This window comes from Camelus ferus, chromosome 15 (genome assembly GCF_009834535.1).
Source record: "Camelus ferus isolate YT-003-E chromosome 15, BCGSAC_Cfer_1.0, whole genome shotgun sequence".
NCBI lineage: Eukaryota > Metazoa > Chordata > Mammalia > Artiodactyla > Camelidae > Camelus > Camelus ferus.
The window spans coordinates 28,978,967-28,992,458 of NC_045710.1; the positions used below are offsets into that span (position 1 = coordinate 28,978,967).

A 13,492-nucleotide genomic window follows, 5' to 3' on the forward strand; every position below is an offset into this window, starting at 1 on the left:
TTACATATATTTGAAAATATCATCAAATCTATTTTTATAATAAAGAAACCCTTGACAAAACTTAGAAAAAATGCTAAAATGTTTAATAAAATTTATGTCATCAGCATTAGTCCTAGGTCTATAAGTATATTTGTAAGGTTAAAATACATTTTATATGATAGGTAGAAAGAGATAAAGATACAGATAGAGATATATCTGTCACCCATCTGTCTGTTATTTATTTATTTAACTATTGTTGATGAAAGATTAATCAGTTGATCTAAGAAAGAAATGAAAAATTTTGTTTGAGCCAAATTTGAAGATTATAACCCAGGAAGAGGATCTCAGAAAGCCCTGATAACTGTTTTTGCCAGTTAGAAATCAATGCATAGGTTTATAAGTTTTTTGAGACAGAAGGCTATATATCAAATGATGTATTATTGACAGTTTACATAATCCAGATCTAAGCATTATCTTGGTGGGTCATGTGACCCCTTACAAGATCAAAAACAAATGTTATCTTTTAAGAAGTTCTCTTGTTGATGTTGCTCTTGATGGTTGAGCAGGTATTCTTGCCAGTTGGGGAGGTTTGGTCAGTGCATAATGCAGATACCCAATGAACAATGTGGGGAGAGAGGAAGCCAAAGGACAGGAATAATTTTTTATGTTTAAATTTTTCTTGTCTTGCCATAAAATATAAATTTTATTTCATACTATCATCTATCTTTTGTAATGATTCCAGATATCCCATAATAAATATCTTTACACTAAAGAGCAGCATTAAAAAATCAAATTTAATAAGACTGGAAATTGTGAATCAGTTTGATTTGACCAAATCAGTTTGGTCATAAAAAGACTTGTTAATATTAAGTATATAAATACTTCCCTCAAACAATAAATATTTTGTGGTAGGAACATGCTTAAAAATTATATTCAGCTTTCATTAAATCTCATTCAAAAACATAATGTTATCCTTCTTGAAAGATGTTGAAAAGGTCTCTTTTGGAGGACAAAACTAAGGAAAGTGTATTTCCTTCTAAAGGTTCTGCCTCTGGGCTTCTCTCTACTACTCATTTCTTTATTACTAGGAAACATTTAGCAAAATACTTTTCCTGACTTCCATCTAAGAATGTACCTATAGGAAGAACTTCTAAATTAAGACTGTGTCCCAAGGTGCTTAAAGGGACTTTTTACCCTGTAATTCTATTTCATATGACCTTTCATTTGCCAGGGAGCTTCATTTTAAGAGCAATTCAAAGTAGCTAAAAGGTCTATATGCTACAGTTTTAAATTTAGAACCAAATTCTCTAGAAATGGTGTATAAATAGGTAAATTTTTTCTCACATTTTTCCCACAAAATATTCAAATGTGGCTAGATAATTTCATACATGCTTCAAACTGATATTTAAAACCACTGCTGTGCATAGTTTCCACTGCACTTTACTGGGGCAGGATTGGAGAAGAAAATGAAAATGCATGTCTTCAACTTTATAAAACCTTCCAGAAATTGTGTATCCTAATAAAAATCCACTCATGTCTTCTCAAGAGTTTTTGTCTTATGGAAAGGATTTCACAGCTTGACTCAGAACTTATCCAGTATTCTTTTTAACATAGTTCAATTTTCCTTTCTATATTAAGGGTCTTGTTTCTTATTGGATGAAAATTTTAATTAAATAATCTTTTTTTGGCAAAGGGATGCCGATATGATTTAAAGTAATTGACTTTATTACTGATTCTTTTCTGTAACTAATAAAAGCAATGGTTTATGCAGATGTCTGTGCTAGTCTATGTAAAAGAAATATATTTTGTCACCAGATTGTTATTCTTTGAGAGAACCTGATGTTTCTTGGTGAAGTAAAAAATGCTAGCCTGAAACCCCCAATCTCCTTTATATTTAAAGAATATACTGTTTATAACATAAATGGGAGATAAAAGAGTACCAAAAAAGTATGACAGCAGATATTTTCCCTAGACTTGTGGTTTATATATACATATATATATATATAAATTGGCAGAACAGAATAGAATTTGAACAAAAATTACAAATTGACAGGATTTTTATTAGAAAAGCAGAAATCTGATAGTATTATAATCTATTGCTGAATAACAGATATGGTAAACTTGGCAGCTCTGTGGATCATGAATTGAAGTATTTATCTGGGTGCTTCTGGCTCAGAGAGTCTTAATAATGCTGTGTTCAAGGTGTTGGCCAGGGCTGCAGTCATCCCAAGGTTTAGCTGTGAGCCCTTACTAAATCTGCCCTGAACCTCACTTACATGTCTGTTGGCAGGCCCCAGGTCCTCACTGACAGTTGGCTACAAATAGTTTGTTGCCATGTAGGTCTTTCCATAGGGTAGCTCACAACATGCCAGCTGGCTTCTCACAGAGCAAGTGAGCCAAAGAGTGAGAGATGGAAGTCCAAGGGGGAAAAAAAACCAACAGTATTTTTGTAATCTAATTACAAGAGTGACATCCCATTATTGTTGTCCATTGTTTATTAGAAGCCAGTCATTAGGTAAAACGCACACTCAACAGACAGCATCAATACCAAGAGGCAGAAATCACTGGAGACCACCTTGGAGCTGTCTACCACACTGTCTAAATGAAAACAAAGGTGAATGTTGAACAGCAAATAAGTTACAAAGCCTTAATTATCCCAAATTTAAAGTTGCTGTAAACATTCTTGATTGTATTAGGTGATATGAGTACTTCAATAATAGTATCTTTATTTCCTTCCCATTATCCAAGAAAGAAAAATCTAATGCATGGATTATAGAAAAAAAATATTGTCAGCTATTGATTGATAAGATGAGTCAATTAGAATAAAATTGAGAATTAAAAAAAATTACTAAATTGACTTTCTCAAAATCTGGTGCCAATCCAGCATTTTTAGAGAGAAAATATATTTTTCTGATTTCTTTTATCTTAATCCCCTCTATTGTTTTGTTTTATTATTTACCTGTTATCTTGAAGGGAATGAAACTGTTGTGCATTTTCTTCTTTTTGTAGCTGAAGTCCAGTTGGGTGTACTGCATCTTCTTGTAAAATAATTTTTAGTCAAGCCCAGTGATTTAATAACTCACCTAGCTCCAAAAAATGTAGCTGAAATTACTATTAGACACATGCACTTTAATTTTTACACACACACACACAAACAGAGGCTCATGCTGAGGGTAGATGAGATTGATAGCTGAGATGACCTCCAACACAACCTGATTCAAAAGCAAAAAAAAAAAAAAACAAAGGAAACAATAAAGGAACTGGCTATGTGTTTTTAGTATCATAAAGCTAAAGGATTGACAGTACCATTACTGGGAGACTCTGTTCAGGTGCAAAGGCAGGATGTGGATATTTGATAAATGGGAAGGAGAGCTTCCTAGACATTTATGTTTGAAAATTTAATTTTAATGAAAATATCCTCTCAATGACCATAAAAATATTGCATTCAAGAAATGATCACTAGAACCTAAGATTTAAAATTTATTCTGCATTGATAAACTTCTTTCCTTTTAGTTACTTTAAGTTCAGTTATTGAAATAAAGGCTGCTATGAATATTTAAAAAATAACTTAGGTGATTTGGCAGAGACTAGAGAGGTGTTAAAAACCGAACTTCTTTCTAATATGAATGTCTCAGGGTCCTCAAAGTCCAGAAATTTCATAGCGGCCCTCATGCATATGCAAAAACATGATGAATTTATTAATGCTAAAGTGATGTATAAACATACTAAGGATAAAGAAAATTATTTCATTTGGTATTTAAGAAGTATTAACAGTTTAGAATCCTAACAATGTCTTGCTTATTAAAATCCTATTGTCTGAAAAAAAATATATACAATGTTAGGAATGGTGAATTTCAGTTTTGCTCAGGGTTCTTGCTGAGGGCAATAGACCAAGAGACAGCCTCTCTGATAGCTCTGAGGACCTCCTCTAAAGAGGTAGGGGAGGAGCCAGAATACCTATGAAATTTTGTCTGGAATAATACACGTTGTCAAGCATACAAAGATTATTGCTAATCACAAAACAGACATCTCAAGTTAATGATTTTAATGCTTTTCTTTGTATGGGGACATGCAAGAACCTGGGATCATTGAAATGCGTCCCTGGGTAAGCATTTTAACAATCTAGAGTCTGTATATCCAAGAGCACAGAATGCTTCATCCTGTTTTTTGCTAGCCTGAATTCCCCTCGTAGTGCACTGTCAGTGGCCAGCTGTAGTGGGCTGCAACTTAATCCTTGTAGAACTGGAATAGTGGATAATGTTCTTTGTTTAAAGTGCTCATTGTTGGTCATAAATGTGAGTGAGGTTTGGGAAGCCTTTCATGACCAGTTTACCCCAGGGCGTTTGGGAGTCTCATTCCTAGGTAAAGTGAGGATTTCCTTGACAGGTCGCTCAGTGTGTTATTACTGTGCTGTTACCCTGTAAGCGGTAGCGATCAAAGCCTCTAGACCACCTGTGGTACTAGTCTGTTATGGTCCAGGAAATCATTCCCTCCTGCTGCTTCTCCTCATATCTAGACTTACACTTTTGTAGTCATTTGATCTTGTATAGAACTATTTATTTGGTCAATTGCTTCAAGTCACATAGTCATCATTTTTATCAGAGGCTAGGTCACACAAAGAAACAAAAATCTTATAAAACTGGCAGAATATAAATAATACAGCTGGTAGCATTAACAAGGTCATACGTAATAATTTAAACTAAGAACTGCCATTAGGTATGGCCCAGCATATCCTCGATGATCTGACCCAGTCTGTTTCATACCAATCACTATCTTTAAAGAGAATTATTTGGTGGCATGGTTGATAAGGCACCGAACCCAATTTCCTAGTGTTAATTAAGCTGATTGCCTTTAGTATGATTTAACTGTTGTCAACAGAAGGACCTTTAAACTTAGATGACCATGACCTGGTGTTAACCATAAGATCCATCCCATATCTGAGGGAGGGCCCATTCTAATAATTGGGAAGTTATATTCTTTAACTGAAATTTAGCTCACTGCTTTGATTGAGCTTGAGTGACCTTAAAAAAATTGATATTCATGGCCATGGTCAGAGCAAGTATGATTGACTGGCCAAGTGAGAGGATTTCATCTAGTAATATCAATAGTGGCCGAAACAGAACTATAACTTCTTTTTTCTAAAATAAATTTTCTAAGGGCTATCCAATCAGACTCTCAGAGAAGGTAAATTCTCCAAGGTAAACCAGAAGTAGTGGATGTAGGTAATTGACCACAAACCCAGCAATTGGGTTGATTTCTGAAATTTTCAAAGGATTATGTTCGTGATAGAAAAAAAATTTTTGATTCACTTGCAAAAGTCCAAGAAATCAAGAAAACATGATAAATAATATGAGTCAGGTCTGGCTTCTTGGGATAGCTGTCTACTTCTGACATAATCTTCTCCTCCTGGCATGAGTGTTCTTTCTTTTCTGTTAGAGCATTGGTTTAAGGTGAGATAGAGAGAAAAGATAAATGTTTCAATTCTGTTTAAAAAGACTTTGCCAAACACTTTGCCAAATTGCCATGTCATAAATAGCTTAAGAAGGAAAGTTTCTTTGTATCTGGAAAACAAAGATGAAAAGCCAGTAATATTTTAGACAAAAAGTCATGAAAATTATCTTTCAGCCCTATGTAACTAATTCTTGTTGATCTTGATCTTCTGTTAACAGTTTTATGAAGCCATGCTTTTCCACTAGAACCATTTGATTTCTTACTCAATTCAGTGGTAATATATGAAAATTATCAAAAAGCTGTGTTTGTCAAAAAGTCTTTTCTGTGGCTCTTCTTGAAGATGAAGTATTTTGCAAAAGCATCACATAAAATAATAACTGTCTATAAATGACAAAAAACTTAAAATGCCATGATTAATGATCTGATTACAATACAACCGTCAAAAATACTTGGTTATTTCTGTGACATATATAATATTTTAAGATAATAACTATAATTATGGCTGGTAACACTATACCAGGACATACCAGATTTTTAGGAATTCAGTATAATCCAATGCTCATTTACAAACTGATTTTTGGAGTGCCATCTGGAGGTAGAGACATACCATATCTATAATGTACACACAGACATATAGACAGATACAACTAGAGATCTCATAGCTTCATTTTAAAACTTAGTCATAAATCAGTATTATAATGTAAAACTCACTAGTTTATAAATATCTGTTGGAATAAGTTAAGTTTACTTTCTTGAGTTTAAAAAAGGCTTCTTTCCTTTTTTTTTTTTTTTTTTTTTTTTAAGTCTCAGGAATTGGAGGTGGTCTATATAAGAGAAAGATAAAGAGTTCCTGAGAGCCTTGGTAGAACATTTATATCACAAAAGCACAGGCAGAGAAATGCAAGCCCCTCCTAGAAGGACTTTATTCTCTTAGAGTCAGAATTTTGAAGAGTTGTTTATCAAGCCAGATTCCTCTAACTGTATATGCAAAAACCAGTTTTGGAATATCAAAGAGAGCCCATCTTGGCCACTTTTAGGGTGAGATTTCCTTAGTTCCTAATTAAGTAAGTACTTGCAAGTGTGAGTTCTGTATGTACATAAACTACCCTCTGGGGTATTAGTTAGATGTTATCTGGTACCCCTTACCTAACCACCCAGTTCAAACTTCCTCAGTATCTTTCAACTGAGCAAAATCTTCCCAGTATCTCTCAACCAGGCACTCCCTGAAAGCATCTCTCAGCAAGGCACTTTCTCAGTATCTCTCAACTAAGTAGTTGGGCACATTTTTTATCCACCACTGAATAAAACTCAGGATTATTAACCAAGACGGGAGATCTGAGACCAAGAGAGACTCATCCAAATTTGTCTGGACTTGCTGAGGAGGTGGACATGTACGAGGGGCCCTTGCTGGTACCAAGGCTCCAGAGCCTCACAGAGTTGAGACTCATCCAAATTTGTCTGGACTTGCTGAGGAGGTGGACATGTACGAGGGGCCCTTGCTGGTACCAAGGCTCCAGAGCCTCACAGAGTTGAGATGAGAGAGAGGTCAGCTCTGGGTCCCTTCATGGTCATCAAAACTGTTGATTGAAAGAAAAGAAAAAAAAAGGCACAATGTAAGAGCAGTGAGTTTCAGTTTTATTCAGGGACCTTACTAAAGACTATATCCCAGAAGACAGTCTCTCATATAGTTCTGAGGAACTACTCCAAAGAGATAGAAGTAGGGGAGTCAGTGTGTATATATATGTATGTGTGTGTGTGTGTGTGTATATATATGTATATATATATGAATTTTTTGGCTGGGAAATACATGTAGTGAAACATTGAAAGATTACTGCTAATTTTAAAGAATAGCTATCTCAAATTAATAATTTTAGTGCATTTCTATCTATGAGAAGATGCAAGAATGTGGGGTCATTGAAATTCTCCCCTAGGTGTGCATCTTAACTATCTAGGGGCCTATATATTCAAAAGCACAGAATGCCTCATCCTATTTCTTTATATTCTGAGTCCCTCTCAGGATGCACTGTCAGTGAGAAATGACAGTGGGTTGCAATTTGTAGAACTGGAATGACAGGCAACATTCTTTTTTTACACCCAGCAGTTCAGTTGTTTGTACTTTCCTCTATTAAATTAATTAATAATTAATATTAGTAATTAAATTAATTAACAATAATATTATTATTTAGATTTTCCAGTGGTGTGCTAGAACCAGATGTACTGGCCCAGAAGAATCATTGAATTTTCAGTAATTTTGTGAGCAAATTGTTTAACATAGACATTATTTAAAATTAAATCATATAAATGTAAAATTAAGTCAATTATATTAAAAGTAGAAATAATAAATACTCAAAACATATCACTTTCTAATTGTTTTGCTACATTTTACCATTTTCTATGCTCTCGAAATTATTTGCATTGTTGTATCATATAAAAGGATAGGTGAAAATACAATTGATACTTGAACAACTTGGATTTGAACTGAGGGGATCCACTTATATGTGGGTATTTTTCAATAAATACATACTGTGGTGATACACAGTCTAGTTGCTTGAATTGTTGCATGTAGAACCAAGGATACAAAGGGCTGACTGTAAAGTTCTATGTAGGTTTTGTATGATGTAGAGGGTTGGCACCCCTAACCTCCATGCTGTTCAAGGGTTAACTGTACCATCAAATTGTGTGCTACTGTGTATCTCTTCCCATTCAATGATGTCATATTGATATCTAGAAACTGGCCAAAAGTATTTGGACCATGGAAATCAGCATAGGGAGCAAAATTTGCCACCCCAAAATGTGTGTTTTTGGCATAAAGATTAATTTAGACTGACTATTTTTAAGAAACAGAAGACTCAGGAAGTCTTTTTACCTCCCCCTTAATTGCCTAAATAATTTAGACAGAGGACCTGTGCCTGTAAGAGAGCTATCACCAGAGATATCTGCAAAGAAGATGAGAGATATTTGGTGGGGAAAACTAGGCAGGGCCAAGAAGTCAGAGCTCACACTGTGTCCCCCTGTCTTTGCATGGCCCAGAAAGCATTCATTTACCAAACATTTGCTTTTCCATCTCTGTGTCAACTGCTTCCTCCCCTTGAAGTCCCAAACCACTAACTTCAACACCTTCTTTTGTCTTTAGCTGAAAATGTTATTTAAGTTGAGAGTTTGGTCATTTTGGCATGTTATTTAGCTGGTATGGATTTCTCTCATGTTATTAAATATTTGTGTGATTTTTCTCCTGTTAATTTGTTTTATGTCAATTTAATTCTTAGACTACCCAGAAGAAACTAGAAGGGTAGAGGAAAATATCTTCCTCTCCCACAGCAACAAATGGTATATACATCACTGCCTTTTCTGTTTGTTTGGTTTTCTGCTTGTTAAACATTGACCAGCACATCACAGCCAGAAGTCTTTAAGGCCAATATATATGCCTATATAAACATATATATATAAATAATTTAAAATAGACTTTTTTTGTAGGGCAGTTTTAGATTCACAGAAAAATTGAGAGGAAAGTGCAGAGATTTTTCCACACACTCCGTATCCCCATCCCACACGCATAGCCTCCTCCATTATCAACATCCTGACCACAGTGGTTTATTTGTTACAATTCATAAACCTAAATCAACACATCGTTATCACACAAAATCCGTACTTCACATTAGGGTTCATTCTTGGTATAGTACATTCTATGGGTGTGGACAGTCGTATAAAAACACATATCCCCTGTTAGAGTACCCTACAGAATAGTTTCACCATCTGAAGTATCCTCTGTGCTCCACCTAATCATTTCTCTCTTCTCCTCAACTCCTGGCAACCATTTATCTTTTTACTGTGTCCATAGATTTGCCTTTTCCAGAATGTCATATAATTGGAATCAAACTGACTTTTTTCACTTAGTAATATGCATTTAAGTTTCTTCCATGTTTTTACATATCTTGATAGCTTATTTCTTTTTAGTGCTTACTGTTCCTTTATCTGGATATACTACAGTTTATCCATTCACATACTGAAGGATATCTTGGTTGCTTCCAAGTTTTGACAGTCATGAGGAAGGCTGCTATAAACATCTGTGTGCAAGTGTTTGTGTAGACATAAGCTTTAAACTAATTTGCTCCTTTGGGTAAATACCAAGGATTGACATTTCTGATGGCATAGTAAGAGTATATTTAGTTTTGTAAAAAGCCACCAAACTGTCTTTCAATGTGGTTGTATCATTTTGCATTCCCACCAGCAATGAATGAGAGTTCTTGTTGCTCCACATTCACATTTGATGTTGACAGTGTTTTAGATTTTGTCCATTCTAATCAGTTCATAGTGGTGTCTCATTATTATTTTAATTTCCATTTCCTTGATGACATATGATGTTGAGCATCTTTTCATGTACTTATTTCCCATCTGTATATCCTCTTAGGTGGGGTGTTTGCTAAGATTTTTGGCTCTTTTTTAATCAGGTTGTGTGTATTCTTATTGGTAAGTTTTAGGAGTTCTTTGTGTATTTTAGATAACAGGTGTCTTTATTACAGGTGTCTTTTGTAAATATTTTCTCCCATACACATTTTCTTCTTAAGGAAAAGGTATGCCAAAGATCTGCACTGATTTCAAACCATCTATTTTAAAGGTCAAACCAACTCAGCAAAAGAAAGGGGAGGCATTGTTAATAGTAGCACGTAGGGAACAGCTCCAAAGATCATCATTATGTAGGGGCCTTGTTTAAGTGGAAGAGAGAAGAGAAATGGTAGAAAAATGCAGAGTTTTAGGTTTTATACATCCATTTGATTAAATATTGCTTAACAAAATGAAAGTTTTTTTTAATTCATACATTCTCTGAATCTATTTCCCTTCAGTTGAAATCCTTTAATTTTAAATGTAATTGCCCAAAGTTAAACTGCACTTGTAAAACATATGAGTTAGAAGGTTAAATTTTATATTTGTGTAATCAATTCCAGCATGCCATCAGAGAAGGGTAGGAATTAAGACTCTGAAGAGTAATCATTTCAGAATAGCACCAATAATTATATAAAATAATCAGCAGTATATATTCCCCACATTACAGTTTCAAGTAAGATTATTTTTTTAATTTCTAATATGCTTCTTTTAAGCCTCCAGGTGCACCTACCCAATTTAACATTCTTGCAAATATAACTTTTTCCACCTGAAATTATTTGAATCAATGACATATGACTTTTTCTAAGGAAGAAATCTTCAGACTACATGGAGTATAAGCCATATTCTAATCACATAAGCATATGAAACTCTTTTATGGATGCTAGAGAGTTCACCGAGTATAAAAATAGATGCAGTTATTACTGTATTATAACTTCTGAGTTCTTATCTGAGACCCCTGTAATAAAAGATACATCAAGAAGAAAAAAACAAGCTGAAGTTTATTAACATGTGTAACTCATGTATACATAGAAGAAACCCAAGGAAAAATGGGTCACTCCCTGAGATGGCTTGGAATTCAAGTTTTAATACTATGATAATAGGGGAAAGAGTGAGAGAATGTAGATCTCTGAAGATAATAATTTATTTTTAGGGAAGATGAACAGCTCCTTAGAAGAATATATGGGAGGTATGATAGTGTGGGAAAGGAAAAATAATTTTCCTTCTATGCTCCTAGGTTCTTGGCTGAGACACTCTTGTAATTACATAAACACACACACACACACACACACACACACGGGAGAAAAACAAACCAAAGCTAATAACATGTATACCTCCTATGTACATGGGAGATAACCAGGAAAACTGAATAACTCTTCAAAATGGACCAGGCCATTACCTTAAATACCATCTTTAGCCAAATACAAAATAAAGATATTGAAGGCTGGGGAGCCAGTTCTGGGAGGTTACCAGAAAAGCACAGTAAACAACGACATGGTTGTTATGCAGATTTGTCAGCACTCATTCTCCACTGATAGCTTCTAGAGGTTTGGTTGTCCTCCTCTTCCTCCTACAAGGAATGAGACACCCTCATGAATGAAGATTTCCTTTATAAATGTCTCTTCCAAAAGTAACTTCTATTTTCCTTCTGACTTCCAAGTTCTAGTTTTCAGAACTTCTCCTGTATCTGCTGTTTCAACAAATAGCCTAAAATACTCCTTATGCCAAAGAGGCATGTTTAGGAGTGACAAATTCTCCCCTTCAGCAATTTGTGATAAGTTTGTCTGAGTGTGGCGTTAACGCCTAGTCTCCTCCGTTGTGAAAAGAGTCCATCTTTTGCTGGTTGATGAAACTCTCGGAGAAGATGTGTGACAGCTGAGTTCCATTGGAGGGTCTACCTTCAGGCAGATGAAGGGAGTTTAGAGAAAAGCTCATTCCTGTTCTCTAGCGTCTGCTGGTTTTCAAGTGTCTACAGCTCAAATCAATAAATATACCAAAGTGGCACTTGGAGGCAGCATGTCCTGAACTCCTACGGTCGTATTTTGAGGTGATATATTCTGCTACTCTTCAACATCATTAGTATACTCATGTATCACCCCTAATCAATTGTCCAATCCCTGCTCTTTACTTTGTGATACCTGAAGACCTCCAGGTATGCTTATGCAAGTGTTCCAAGCGGAGGGAAAAAAACTCCTTTAATTTTACAGATAACATATTTTTAAACCTGAAAAGGTTAAGAAAAAAAGGTATTCATGTTTCAATATCAAATTGTTGGTAATTTAGACTTTGAATACTAAGCCTCCAAACTTTTAGTTGTGTTTTCTAATACATATGATCAGCAGTGAGTGAAAAGCAAGAAAGTACATTTATTCCCGAAATGGTAAAAGCAAGTGAATAAAATTAAATGTCTAGGACACTACAAAGAAAAATTTTCTTAAAGTCTTATAAGATCATGAGTTTTATAGAGTTTAATATATAGGACCTTCTTACTAATTTTTGTTTGTGGGTTCACTTTTAGACAGAAAACCATTTAAAAGTTCTGTAAAGAAGAACCTACTTAAAAACATATTGCATTGAAATCTGTCCTTAGAAAATATTCTGAATATAAGTACTCATGTGATGTACCTTAAAAGAGAACACCAACCTTTTCTTCAGAAAGTAGTTTTCCTGATTATAATCCATGATGTGTAAATTTAGCAAATCAACATTCTAGCTGCCCTCGTGGTGCTCTCAACCTCTGAACTCCCTCCTTCTCCTCCAGCCCCACCCATCCCCACACGTATGTACTGGTTATAAAACATATGAACCCACTAACTGAAATCCCCAATTCTATAGTCTTTTAAAGTCTGTAAATACTTGGAATAGATAATCCATTAATAACAGCACAGTGTGAATATATTACAGATTTTTCTCCTGAGAAGAGGCATTGATCAAGAATGCTGACAAGCACTAAGCCACCATACAAAAATAAAATGGTTAGAAAGGGAAATTGATTGAATGGTGACAAAGATAAGACCCTCACGTCTCAGTTTTGATTAAGATCAAGGGTGCCTTCAGGCTATTTCTTCTAAATATCCCTATTTATTTTGGAATTAGTTTTTGAAGACTAATCCACATTTTGAGTACCTGCTATGTGCTGGCCTTGTTGTTTTATATGTTTTGATTTTATTTCTGTAAGTCTTTAAGATATAGGAGGTATACAAATGAGCAAAATGAAAGCTCCAAAAGGTTTAATAATTTATTTTCAGTTATTATTTTAGACAGTTATAAGAATCAAAACAAGATTTGTTCACCTCTCCAAAAACTTTACTCTTTGATGCTACCTGTAATTCCTCAAACAGATGGCATAAATATGAATTATATCAACTGAGGAACAAAAGATGAATTTCACTATCACTTCTGATAAATTCGGGCAATAAGCTTAAAGAGCACACTATGGAATAGATTTATGAGGCTTTAGCAGAGTTGTGTTGACTTTGTCTATCTGGATTTCCTATGGTCTAAACAGACTTGAAGTCATATTAGTACCATTCCTTTGGTTTGGGCATTTGTTCCCTCTCCCAGGCAGTGGTGTCATATGAACGTGGTCTCCTGTTCATTGGGCATGAAGCCAGATCACTCCTTCCCCAATCTAAGGCAATCATTTACACTATAGAACTGATGACCACAATTATGTTTTATT

General features: G+C 34.8%; 1 long non-coding RNA gene across 1 annotated transcript; it reads right to left on the minus strand.

Moving 5' to 3' along the window:
• Positions 1-2,035: 2,035 nt before the first annotated feature.
• LOC116668953 lies at positions 2,036-10,067 on the minus strand. Its single transcript, XR_004326265.1, has 3 exons — positions 10,057-10,067; positions 2,939-2,945; positions 2,036-2,235 (listed from the first exon to the last, which is right to left on the minus strand). It is a non-coding gene; the product is annotated as an uncharacterized LOC116668953 (long non-coding RNA).
• Positions 10,068-13,492: the final 3,425 nt, after the last annotated feature.